The sequence below is a fragment of the Prionailurus bengalensis genome, chromosome C1 (genome assembly GCF_016509475.1).
Source record: "Prionailurus bengalensis isolate Pbe53 chromosome C1, Fcat_Pben_1.1_paternal_pri, whole genome shotgun sequence".
In the NCBI taxonomy this organism is placed as follows: domain Eukaryota; kingdom Metazoa; phylum Chordata; class Mammalia; order Carnivora; family Felidae; genus Prionailurus; species Prionailurus bengalensis.
Genome location: NC_057345.1, coordinates 93,966,926 through 93,979,932, shown reverse-complemented (window position 1 = coordinate 93,979,932; position 13,007 = coordinate 93,966,926).

Sequence of the window (13,007 nt, the reverse complement as noted above, 5' to 3'; positions counted from 1 at the left end):
AGAGCGAGCGCACGGGCGCACCAGGACCCACACCTAATGGAGCACTGGGTCCTGCTAGGCCCCGGCTGAGATGTGCAACCAGCCCACACAACCAGCCCCCCCCTCCACCGGCAACAGGGACAGGTCTGCTCCTCATCTGTCTGGCTCCGGCCCTGAAGTCTCATTCTTCACCACCAGCTTCTAAGTGTCATCACCGGCAGTGACGGGCATGACGTTGACAGGGATAGAGGAAATGGGAGCTACTGTACCCACTGAGGCACACCGTACATGGGAGTGGTGTTCAAATGAGCCATCCTGGTACATGTGTGTATTGAGTTGGGTAACAGTCCTGAGCACCAAAGTGAAACTTGGGGAAGAAGGGGCGGTCTTTCCCACTGCCTCCTCAGGGCGTCCCGGTGGGCTGGAAGAGCCAGGGAGATAACACTGAAGGAGGATGGGGCCCGGGATCTGTCTATAAGTTACCTCCTGGCCCTGTTTCAAAAGGAAGCTCAGGCAGGGCAAGGTGAGTCACTGCCCCAGGCATATTTCCAGGACGGAACCCAAGTCAGCCTGCTCCCGGCCCTTGTCCTGGCTCTGTCCCGTCCCACCTCAGTACCGCTCACCAGGCAGAGAGAGCAGGGCCAAGCCCTCCAGCAGTGCAAGTCGGGGGGGGGGGGGGGGGGGCATTAGCACTTCCCGCACCTGAGCCCAGGGTAGGCATCCTGGCTCAGGAGACGTGCCAGCCCTCCCAGGCACCCACCCCAACAGAGAGAATCTCGGGCTCAGGAGGGTATTGACTCAGAGTTCTGGTTGGCTTCCTCCACTCTGCCTCCTGCTGTTCCAGCTACCATAGCCAATCCCATTAATCACCTTCACTCACCAATTCCCCCAGGAATGTGGCGGTCTCATAAAAGTCAGCCCTGGGTTAAACAAACAACCCAACCTAGGCTTCTAAGTTAGCTGCTGAGAATCTGCCAGGTTTCCAGCCTTTCTTCCTCTGCTCTGCCCTCAGTCGCCCCTCCCCTCCCCCCTTCATTCCCCAACACACCTCAGGACTAGGAGGGAACAGTGTCGCCCTCGTGAAACCACCTTTAGATCAGGGGTAGGTGCGCAGAAACCTGAAAACTACCTCCTCCCTGCCCAGGGCCTCCTCTCTCCACCTGCTCCCACCCCACCACCACCTGTGCCTCCCACTCTCCTCAGGACACACAGGCCCATATTTGGTGTCTCGCATCCCACTCCCCAACCTGGGGCTCTGCAAGCCACCTCTCATTCTGCCCGGGGACCTATACCCATCCTCAATGGAGCTGGACATTGTTCTGGGGAGATTCTCCGCAAGGAGATAAAAGACGGGAGGGGTGGGGCCAGCTGGGAGGCTCTGGGAGAGAGCCTCTTCCTGCCCCATCCAGCCTCCCTCCACCCCTCTTCAATCCCCAGGACTCGGCACCAGTAAAGTCCCACTTGGCCTGGCCTGGGAGTAGTAGATTCAGTCCTGCCTCAGGGACTTTTTGCTGAAGAGAGGGGAAAACCACAGCCCTAAGTGCCTATAAACAAAGGCGAAAATATGCATACGCTCCACCCACTCACCAGAACAGAAGAATCCACAGCTGGACAGAAGGATGCACACAGGTAGGGACACACTCCTGCTGGAATAAGCTGCATTAAAGGGGCCAAATCTGGAGCTGTGGCTCCCGCTCTAGGGCCCCAGACTTCTAGAGTTTCTCAAGCCACTTAAAATATTTCAGAAGGCCAATGGATGTCCTACATTTAGCCATGGGGAGGCTTCTAAGATTAAGAAAAATTCCAAGCCTTTGCTTTTGGCTTGGATTACATCAATCCAGTGCAGAAACTCCAGCCATCTTGTACTGATAAACATTCTGAGGGTCCATGTACAAGTATCAGACTGAGAAAATGGAGAGAGAAGTAGTAACAACTGCTTGTTTAACAAAATGTTTCCAAACATGGAGTTTGTAGCAGAGGAAAAAATAAAGTGGATCTTAAATGCTTATTTCCTTAATATACAAAGAGCTCCTACAAATCAATGAGAAAAAGATAACTAGCGCTCCCCCAAAACGGGCAAAGGCCAATAACATGGCACTCACCAAAAATTAAAAACAAAAAAAAGAAAAGAAAGAAATTCAAATAGGCAGCAAAGATAGGAAAATATGTTCAGCCTTACTCTTAAAGGCATTTAAAATTTTTTTTTAAGTGAGATAGAATTTTTTAGCTATCAACTCAGCAAAGACAAAAGTTTGTTAATACCAGTACTGGTGCAGATATAATGGTATGGGCAATCTCATACCCTACTGGTGGAACTGTAAGTTGTTAAAACAGTGTTTCTGGAGGCAATTTGGGAACATACATTCAAATTTTATTTTTATTTTTTTGTTTTGTTTTTTTTTCAACGTTTATTTATTTTTTGGGGGGACAGAGAGAGACAGAGCATGAATGCGGGAGGGGCAGAGAGAGAGGGAGACACAGAATCGGAAACAGGCTCCAGGCTCTGAGCCATCAGCCCAGAGCCCGACGCGGGTCTCGAACTCACGGACCGCGAGATCGTGACCTGGCTGAAGTCGGACGCTTAACCGACTGCGCCACCCAGGCGCCCCATACATTCAAATTTTAAACACACATCATATTAGTCAGCTGGCAATCAATCTACAAATAGCACTGTTTGCCATGGCGAGAACTAGACACAGACTAAATGTCCATCAAAAAAGATACTAGTAGCTCAAGTCTGTACAAAGAACTTTGTAGTCATTAAAAATAAAGTGGATACGCCTACAGACATTGGCATATTATCAAATAGCATGGTTATAACATGATCCCATTTGTATTTTTTTTAAATCGCATACAGTGGCTTGTACTACATGTGTTTGTCTATAAAAAAAAGCATATCTTAGAGATAAATAAGAAATTGTTAAAAGTAGTTCCACAGAGAATAGGCTGGAGCTAGGGGCAAGAGTGAGTAGCACGCTTTTAATTTTTATGTACCCTTCTCTGTTATATTATTTACCATCATTTTTATAATTTTTTAAAAGAGGCCCCTGGCAAGATGAGAGTTCCCAGTTTATAAGGACTGGATGACAGGCAGCTGGGTGGCTCAGTCGGTTAAGTGTCCAACTCTTGATTTGGGCTCAGGTCATGATCTCCGGGTCATGGAACCAAGCTCCTAGTCAGGCTCCATGCAGAGCATAGAGCCTGCTTGGGATTCTCTCTCTGCCTCTTCCCCACTTGCTCTTGCTTTCCCTCTAAAAAAAAAAAAAAAGACTGGATGAGCGCCAAGGAGGGCCCATGGGAAGGTGTGGGGAAGATTGCACCAAGGCCCAGAAGAGGAGGTTTGGAGGATCCTCTGCAGAGAGAAGGGGAGCCCCGTAAGAGCAGGCTTCTCTTCAGTCTGGAAGAGGAGGTCCATGGAAGGAGGTCTGCCCTCTCAGAACTCTATCCCACTCAAACGGGGGAGACAAATGGAGACCAGGGAAAGAAGCCAACACTTAAATACCCACCAGAGCCTTGTCGGGGCAGGCTGACTTGCCCTGGGGGTCTGATCCAGCCCCACCCCTCTCACCCCGCCCCAAGCCTCCTCTTTTCTCTTTCCCTTTCACCAGAGCCTGGACAAAATCTTTAGAATGTTTCTAAAAGGAAAAGAATAGGGGTGCCTGTGTGGCTCTGTCGGTTAAGTGTCTGACTTCGGCTCAGGCCATGATCTCATGGTTTGTGGGTTCAAGCCCCACATCGGGCTCTGGGCTGACAGCTTGGAGCCTGGAGCCTGCTTCGGATTCTGTGTCTCGTCTCTCTCTGCCCCTCCCCCACTTGTGCTCGCTCTATCAAAAATAAATAAAATGTAAAATAAATAAATAAAATAAAAGGAAAAGAATAAGTGAAAAGTCTTGACAAATAGAAAGCTGTTTGAGAACAATTTTTCTGAAGACCTTAACAGCCTGCAGGCCTTATGGGAGAGGAGGACTCCTCTGGTCTTTGTGCGATTCCTCCTATCTACACAGGCCCTGCCTGGACTCCAGGCCTGTGGAGGCAGAGTGAAGTCACATGGTCTTCAACTAGGATGTCAGCTCCTGAGCTTCTTAACTGGGCTGTCTTTGCTTCCCTGACCCTCTGTCTCTTCGTCTGTAAGTGAGGATCACGGTACCTTGAGGATTGATGTAAGAATCAGAAACAATACGAATAAATATGATAGCACACAATGCCATTCAACAAGGGGTCATTAAAAAGCATACAGTTAACTAACCTTATTGTGGTAATCAGTTTGCAATATACACATTTATGAATTCATTATGCTGTACACCTTCACTTTACACAATGTTACATGTCAACTATATCTCAGTAAAGCTGGGGGGGGCGGCGGGCTGAGAGCAAATATAACTGTATCTGTTCACCAATATTCTCTGAACACAGCTTCACCTCTGTGCCTTTGCTCATGCTGGTTCCCCTGTCCAGGATGCCCCTCCTTCTCCATCTGGTAAAATCTTGTTAGTGTTTCAAAGCCCAGCTGTAGCATCCCTCCTTTGTCAAAACTTCTGCAGCCCCTCTGCTGAGCAGGCCAGTCTCCCTTCCTCAGAACTTCTGGGCACTTTGTTCATAGCCCTTCCAGCCCTTGCTGTCCGAGTCACCGGAGTCATTTGTCCTGTGGCCTGGGGGCCCGGGGCCGTGATACGTGGCTACATGTTGCTGTTCTATCTTTGTGTGCCTGTCCCTAGCCCAGAAGCCACTGGATACATCCTTGTCAGATGCCCACATGAATGGCTTCCGCTCATTCTGACAACCTTCCCTCCTCTTCTTGAGGGACAGGAGGGAGCAGAGGAATGGGGCTTCTTTCTCCACAAATTCCAGGATTTGGGTGGATTCCCAGGGAGCTGGGTGTACCCCCTAGGGGCCCAATTCAGATACCTCTGGACGCTGGGCCTCTCTCCACCAGAGGGAGCTGCTGCACATACCAAAGGCAAAGGGGCACAGCTGGAGAGCTGGGCTGAGGTGGGGCCTATGCCCAGAGGAGCGGGTGTTCATCCCAGGGCTGTCCTGTCAAGTCACCCGACCTGGTAGCTTCAGTGAGCATAAACTGGGCTTTCGAAGGCAGGGGCCGGTCTGCCTGCCCCAGCTGTTCACAGCTGGCCTGTTCACTTTGTGCCTGGCGTTCCTCCCTACTGCCAGAAGGGCCACCCCACCCCAGACCAAGACTGAGGGAATGTTGTGGGTCAGTCCTGCCCCCTGCTGGCCACCACGGGAATGGCCCCTCAACTGGTGAGGTGGAAGGGGGTGCAGACGGAAGGAGGGAAGGGGGCAGTGCCAGGGGCTGCCTGGCCACCCTGCATGGGGATTGTTCTAGAAGATCACCCTAGCCCCATTGTCCTGTGGGTCTCACCATTAGACCTTACTGGATTAAGTGGGTGTTACACAGAAAAGACGAAAAACCCTGTTCTCAACGTCTAGTGGAAGAAAAAAATTGAGATCTTCACCAATATCCTGCATTAAGGTTTCTCACAGGAGACGTAAGAAGAGGTGTGCCTTCTCAGATAAGAACCCTGAATCAGCTGAGGGGGAAGGGGAGTCTAGGGAGGCTTCCAGGCAAGAAGCCTGGAGGAGGCAGAAGGTGCAGGGAGGTGGGGCCTCCGGGTACATCTTTGTGGCTGGGTTTGGGGTGGGGAGGGTGTGAAGTGGAGAGGAGGCAGAAGGCAGCAGATCTCAAGTGGCATGGACAAACCTAGAACTTGCTATTTTTCTTAAAGCAATGGGAGCAACTGAAAGATGTACAACCAAGGGAGTGACATGTGTGGATGTGAATTTTAAAAGATCCACTGGGCAGGGGCGCCTGAGTGGCTCAGTCGGTTAAGTGTCTGATTCTTGATTTCGGCTCAGGTCATGATCTCACCGTTTGTGGGTTCGGGCAGGGAGCTGGGCTCAGCGCTGACAGTGTGGGTCTTGCTTGGGATTCTCCCTCTCTCTCTCTCTGTCTCTCTCTCTCTGCCTCTCCCCTGCTCGCTATCTCTCTCTTTCTCTTAAAGTAAATAAATAAACTTAATTTAAAAATTTCAAAAATAAATAAACAAAAGATCCACTGGGCAAAGGTGGGGAAGGATCAGAAGGAGAATCCTCGAGGAGGAGATTCCACCTGATGGGGCGGCTGTGGTGGAATCAGGGGGGATCGATGTCTGAATTAAGGCAGTAACAGCAGGGAAGGAAAACCATGAACAGATTCTGGAGATTTAAAGAAGAGAAACCCCAGACTCGGTGGCTGCCTGTGGGAGTGGACGGTGGGGCCACAGCTGAGATGGGGACACAGGGGAAGAGCAGGTAGGGGCTGTGGAAAGAGCGGGCTCAGTGTGGAACGTGTCGAGTCTGAAATGTTTGAGGTTCACCAGCCAAGGGTGACCAAGAGAAGGCATCCAGCTGGGTCAGAGTGCAGAGGCACTGAGACTCGAGCTGGCAGAGGGAGGCATCTGCAGCTCTCAGACTGTGACTGAAACTGTGGGAATGAACTTGCCCAGGGACAGTGGGGGGGGGAGGGGAGAGAGGCTGCCATGGATCGTCCTGCTCATTTTAGGGCCTGTATCACTGGGGAGACAGGGAAGCAAGAACAAAGCAGAGGCAGTGTGGTTAGTTGAAAGGCACTCACATCAGAGAACATGGGTTCATACCCCAGCTCTTCCAGATATGTAACCATTTCTTTACGTCTCCAAGCCTCAGTTTCTCCATTCATGAAATGGCCCCAGTAGTACCTACCTTATTGTATTATAGAAAGGAAAAGAAGTAATTCCCACAAAGTGCATCACACAGCTCCTTAAAAAGAGGTATTCAATAAATGAGAGCCACTATCATGAAGGGCAAACTCGAAGAAGATACGAGGTTCCAGAATCTTCCAAGTATACTAGAGCTCTGGAGTGGAAGCCCCCTTTTGGGCCTCTATGTGCCAGTTTTTTTTTTTTTAACGTTTTTATTTATTTTTGAGACAGAAAGAGACAGAGCATGAATAGGGGACGGTCAGAGAGAGGGAGACACAGAATCTGAAACAGGCTCCAGGCTCTGAGCTGTCAGCACAGAGCCCGACGCGGGGCTCGAACTCACGGACCGTGAGATCATGATCTGAGCCGAAGTCGGACGCTTAACCGACCAAGCCACCCAGGCGCCCCTATAATGTGCCAGTTTTGTCACCAGCTGGATGAGCAAATCCAGGCAAGATATAGATGTCCCTGAAACTCCCATTTATGTCCCTGGGAAATGCAGCTGTCTGGGCCTCTGTCCTTTCCAGGGATGGGGTTCTCTGTATGGACACTCAGCCCACCTGTCTTGATCCCCTGCCTGGCTCTTCAGGACCTTCCCTGGAACAGCAGCTTGCTAGTGAAAGGGCACAGCAGGGGCCTTGTCCTCAGCCTCTGCCCAGTGTCCGTCCCACCACATTGATTCCCACTTCTCCACTGGGCAGCCCAGAGGAGTGAGGTGGAATGGGAGTTGGGGCACCTGGTTAGGCGTCAGACTTTGACTCAGGTCACGATCTCACAGCTTGTGAGTTCAAGCCCCATGTCGGGCTCTGTACTGACAGCTCAGAGCCTGGAGCCTGCTTTGGATCCTGTGTCTCCCTCTCTCTCTGCCCCTCCCCTTCTCTCACTCTGTCTGTCTGTCTCTCAAAAATAGATAAACATTAGATCTTGGGTCCCTTTGCGGGTTAAAAAAAAGTGTGTGTTGGGGGGGTGGGTGTTGAGGCATCAGGGAACCCATTAAGACTAAACTGCCTAGCTCTCCTCTGTGGGTAAAGCTCCCCAATCCAGGGACCACATAGACAAACTTCATCCAGTGAGGTGGCCGTCCTGGCCTCAGTTTGTTCATCTGTAAAACACCAGGCTGGGTCAAGCCATCTCTGAACTACCTGCCCCCAGGACAGTTGTTCAATCTTGTCCTAGGCTTCCCTGTCTGCAATGCACCTTCTGTCCAGCAGAGGGAGCCAGCACTTCCTCCCAGCCTGCCTGGAGGCCTCAGCCCAGGGTCAGGAAACCTTTCTGCTGTGCCAGCCTTGTGACATGCTTAGTGCAGTGCCTGGCCAGGGCAAGTACTCAGTAAGCAGTAGCCATAGTTGTCTCCATTTCACAGATGAGGAAACTGAGGTTCCAAGAGTTTGACTCGGTCCCAGGGGTATAGGCATTAATGATGTTCTAGGTGACTCTCTGAGGGTATGGTACTATGTCTAAATATCTGAAGGGCTTGCCTTAAAAGAGCAAGCACACCAGGTGGGTGTTCCGGGGATGCAAGTCTGCCACTGGCCCAGGGAAGAGTGCAGTAATGGTCAGAGCTGGCCGGCCGGGATAGGACTGCCATGGCTGTCTATGAGCACAACTTTCCAAGGGAGTGTTTCAGGGAGCCAGGAATTAAGGGATGGTGGGTCGCTCTAACGCCCCCTCCAGCCCAGGAGGCCACATTCTGAGAGGACCAAGGGGCCGGGCACAGCAGGCGCCTGCCCTGAGTCACCGAGGCCACTGTCCCTCTGGAGGCTTGGCTCTGCTGGGGCCTTGTGGCTTTGCACACTCTCCCTGGAGCCTGTCAGCCTCAGGGCTAGATAGGCCCAGTAATTGCTCTGCAGGCCCCTGGATCCCAGTCACAGTCCAAGGGGCAGCCCTCCACCGGCTATCTATCTCACTGAAGGCTTGTTCTAGAACCCCAGGCAGGCTTCTCAGGGGAGGGGTCTTTGGTAGCCTCAATTCTGTGCTCTGTTCACAGGGCTATGACCCCTCCAGCCTACTGGTATGGGCAGCAGAGCCACAGAGCAAGCTCCTTAGGCTTATTCTGGGAGCCCTATGAGGATGTCTTCCCAGGCTTTTAGGTGGACCAACATTCTGGGTCAGAGTTGGGGTGTCCAGGGCCCCTGACCCCAGCTACTGTCCAGTTTCAGAGCAGAGCATGGCAGGACAAAGTTCTCTGGAAGGATGTTGCCTGTCTGTGGCACAAGCACACCCCATGGGGCATACTCGGGGGACTGAGTGGGGAAGGTGAGAGATAGTCAGAGGGACAGTGTCTCAGGTCCAAGCTGGTCAGGCAGCAGCCTAGCACTGGTCACTGCCAGGCAACACACTTAAGGCGGGACAGTGCCAACTGGAGGACAGTGGAGCACTGGCTCCCATCAGAACCACTGGGGAGATTGTAAAAAATTGGATTCTGGGACTCTTTCCTGGATTCTCCATGTTGGAGTCCAGAACTTTCCATTTTCAACCAAGCTTCCTAGGGATTACCATGGAGCCAGCATCTGAGAAACGGCTCTAGAGAGATCAAGATGGCAGCCTGCCTGGGTACCCCGCTATGCTAGGGTGGCTGAGGGTGCTGGGGAAAGCCTGCCTGGTGGGGAGACACTTAGGAGGGATCCAGTCTACTCTGAGTGCTTCTGTAGGGGTGCCGGAAGCAGCAGGAAGGACTTACAGGGAGGCCAACTTTCGGGAGCACATTCATGGAATCCCACCTCTGCTCCAGACATGTGACCCATGGTGTCTTGTGTAATCCTCACAGCCAACCTCAGCCCCTTTGACAAATGATGGACCTAAAGCTCCGAGAACTCAGATTCCAAGGCCAGCACTAGGGTTCAAACCAATTCTTTTGGACTCTAAGGCGCTTGCTCTGTACCCCATAGAGTCCCATGCAGCCTGCACTGCTGGTGAGGTAACAAGCACCCGGTCACCAAGAGGGTCCCCACAGCGGCTGGATGCTGTAGCGGGAACCTTGCTTTGTGTGGAGGCCAAACAGTGTGCGGTGGGAATGTGTGGTGGAGGTGTGAGGGCCAAGAAATCAAGGAGAGGCTTTCAGACTCTGCCCTGGCTCTGTGCTCCCACCCACCCTGACCCTTCTCTCTCTCTCTCTCTCTCTCTCTCTCTCTCTCTCTCACACACACACACACACACACACACATCTCCTCAAGGCCCAAGGAAGCCTGCACAGACTGTCCAGTGCCTCTTTAATACCAAACATGGTAAGGCATGGCCCTAGACTGAGACCTAGGTGGCCTCAGGGGGTGGCCTGAGATTCTCAGGGGCACAGCCCAGGCCTCTGGGACCCCTGAGGGCCACGTGGGACAAAGGGGAGATCTGAAGCCACCCTCTAGCCTTCCCTGGCTTCAGGCCACTGATTTCAGCCTTCAGCAGCCACCCTCAGGCAGAACAGAGTTCCAGGCCTTCAGGAAAAGTATCTTTCTGAGATATGTTTGTCTTGTTTTGCTACCTTTTTTCTTTTTTCTTTCTTTTTTTTTTTTTTTTTTTTTTTTGAGTTGGGGGAGGAGGGACTGAGGGAGAAGGAGGGAGAGAATCTTAAGCAGGCTCTGTGCTCAGGGTGGAGCCCCACATGGGCAGGACTGGGAGGTCATGACCTGAGTTGAAATCAAAAGTCCAACGCTTAGCTGAGACACCCAGGCGCCCCTTGTTTTGTTACTTTTCAAATTCCCATTTATTTTGTGAGGGGTAGAGTGGGAACAGAGAGACATTGATTACAAAAGTAACACACTCTTCAGGAAAAGTTGGAAAATACAGATAAGCATGAAGAAGAGAGTAAAACCACGGGGAAGCGTCCACACAGCTAGAGATACCTGCCCTCTGTTCTTGTGGTGTCTTTCTAAACCCAGCCTCTTAAGCTCAAACCACACACCCACCATTTAGGGCTGTGTGACCTGGGACTAATTACTTAACTCCTCTGCCTCTTGGTGCCTCAGTGTCTTCTTATGTAAATTGGGGATGAAAATAATAGAATCTACCTCTAAGGTTATTTTGAGCATCCTCTGAACCCCCTAGATGAGTGCCTGTCACAGCAAGTGAGGAATAAATGTTTAGATTCACATGGTGACAATTTTTTTCCTTAATAAGGATTCATAATTAAAAAAAAATTTTTTTTAGTGTTTATTTAATTTTGAGAGAGAGATGGAGCGTGAGCAGGGGAGGGGCAGAGAGAGAGGGAGACATAGAATTCTAGCAAGACCCAGGCTCTGAGCTGTCAGCACAGAGCCCGATGCAGGGCTCAAACTCACAAACCATGAGATCATGACCTGAGCCGAAGTCAGATGCCTAACCAACTGAGCCACTCAGACGCCCCATAGATTCATAATTTTTTTTTAAAAAAATTGAGTGTTAACATTTTGTAAGTAGTCTTTTTCACCTAATACTACATCATGAACATTTTCTTTCCCTTTCTTTCTTTCTTTGATTTTATTTTTGGAGGGAGAATTAAAAAAAAAAGATTTTATTTTAAAGCCATCCCTACACCCAACCTGGGGCTCAAACTCACAACCCCAAGATCAAGAGTCCCATCATGCTCTTCTGACTGAGCCAGCCAGGCGCCCCCATCACGAACATTTTTTATATTTATATTTACATGATTTGCAATATTTTCTATTTAGATTTCCATGATTACAAGTTTTGTGGAGATCCTTTCTGTTTCCATGTATACAATTTCAATGTATTTATTTGTTAATTTGTTTATTTCACAAAACTAGGACCTCATGGTCTCCGCCATTTTGGAGCCTGCCTTTGCCAGCTTAGGCCGCATCATGAACTTTCCCCTACATCCCTGAACGATCTTTTACACCCTGTTGTGAATGGCTCCACTGTGGCCCTCTTGGGCAGTGTATTGAAGAGGAGAGAGGAGCAGAAGTATACAATGGAGGTGCTGGCTGAGGCCCCTCCCCTGTACACCCAGGGCAGTCGGCCAGGCAGGGCCGACTCAGGACACTGACCCTCTCCCCTTCTCTGGGAGGTGAGAGACCTGAGCTAGGCCCAGGACAGGCCCCTCCCTGAGATCACAGAGGGCATACACTTCCCAGAGGCTGCCCCTTCTGAAGCAGCCCTCCCAGACCAGCCTTCCTGACAGCCTGCTCTGAATCACAGTCCAAAGTCCAGGCATCTGGTGAAGGGCTTTCCAGACATTGCTGAGGGCCTTTTCTTCAGGGCTGTCTAGTCCAGGTGGAGCTGGGTGAATCTAGGACCCTGGGTCCACCTACTCACCTTCCCCCTGGATGAGGGAGAAGCCGCAGAATACAAGGGATGGGGGAGGAGGCATGTGTGGGAGTGACGCAGAGGATCCCAGGCTGGAGAGAGACAGGACCAAGTGAGTAGAAGCAGGGAGAGGGGTACAGAGAAACACCTAGAGTGACATCTTGCTGCTAGAGGGACATTTGAGAAAAGGTGGGAGAAATGAGGCCTGAGCAGTGGCTTAGGGTTTGGGGGTTTGGGTGACAGAGGGACTGAGGGCAAGCTAGGCAAAGGGGGCTGGGGCTGGGATTCCAGGCCTGATGTCCCAGTCCCTGGATGGGGCAGTTTCCAGGGTGTACCTGGGGCCTGGCGTTCTCTCCGGAAAACTCCAGGCCGGGACACCACACTGCCCCCAGAGAATCAACCGCATGCCCTCAAATCACCCTCCCTCCCAGCCCAGGCCCCTTGGCCTCCTCTGCCTGTATAGGGAGTGGGGAGCACAGCATAGTCTCCCCAGGCTGTGGGCCCTTCTCCCCCAGCGATGCTAGCCCTTCCCCCTGCATCTACAGCCCCTCCCATTCTTCAGCAGCTACCCAAGTCTTCGGTCCGGTGTCTCTGCTCTCTCCCCGGTAGCTTCTCTCCAGCAGCAAATATGCCACAACATCTCCCTTCTTAAACACTTTTGAACAAGTATCCATATCTCATCCCCTGACCCCACCATCCCATCCCCAGGAGAGCCTCTTGCACCCACCTACACTAATGCTCTCCAGTCGGCTCTGGCCACCTTGGCTCCGGGGAACTGCCCTCCTCAGGCCCACCTGTGGCTTCCACGGGGACAATTACACAGATTCTTCTCGCTCAGTGCCTTTCCCCACCTCTTGGTAGCACCTCACCCAGGTGTCCACTCCTTCCTACTAGAAACACTCTCTCCTCCTGGCTCCCCTCGGAGCTCACAGGCTGCCCCTCAGTCTCCTTAGAAGGTTCCTGTTCATCTTCCCAATCTTCTAGTGATGAGTGCCAGGGCCCAGCCTGAGGCCACTGCCCTTCTCCCACATACTCTCCCCAGGTGGCCTCCTCCCACCTCAG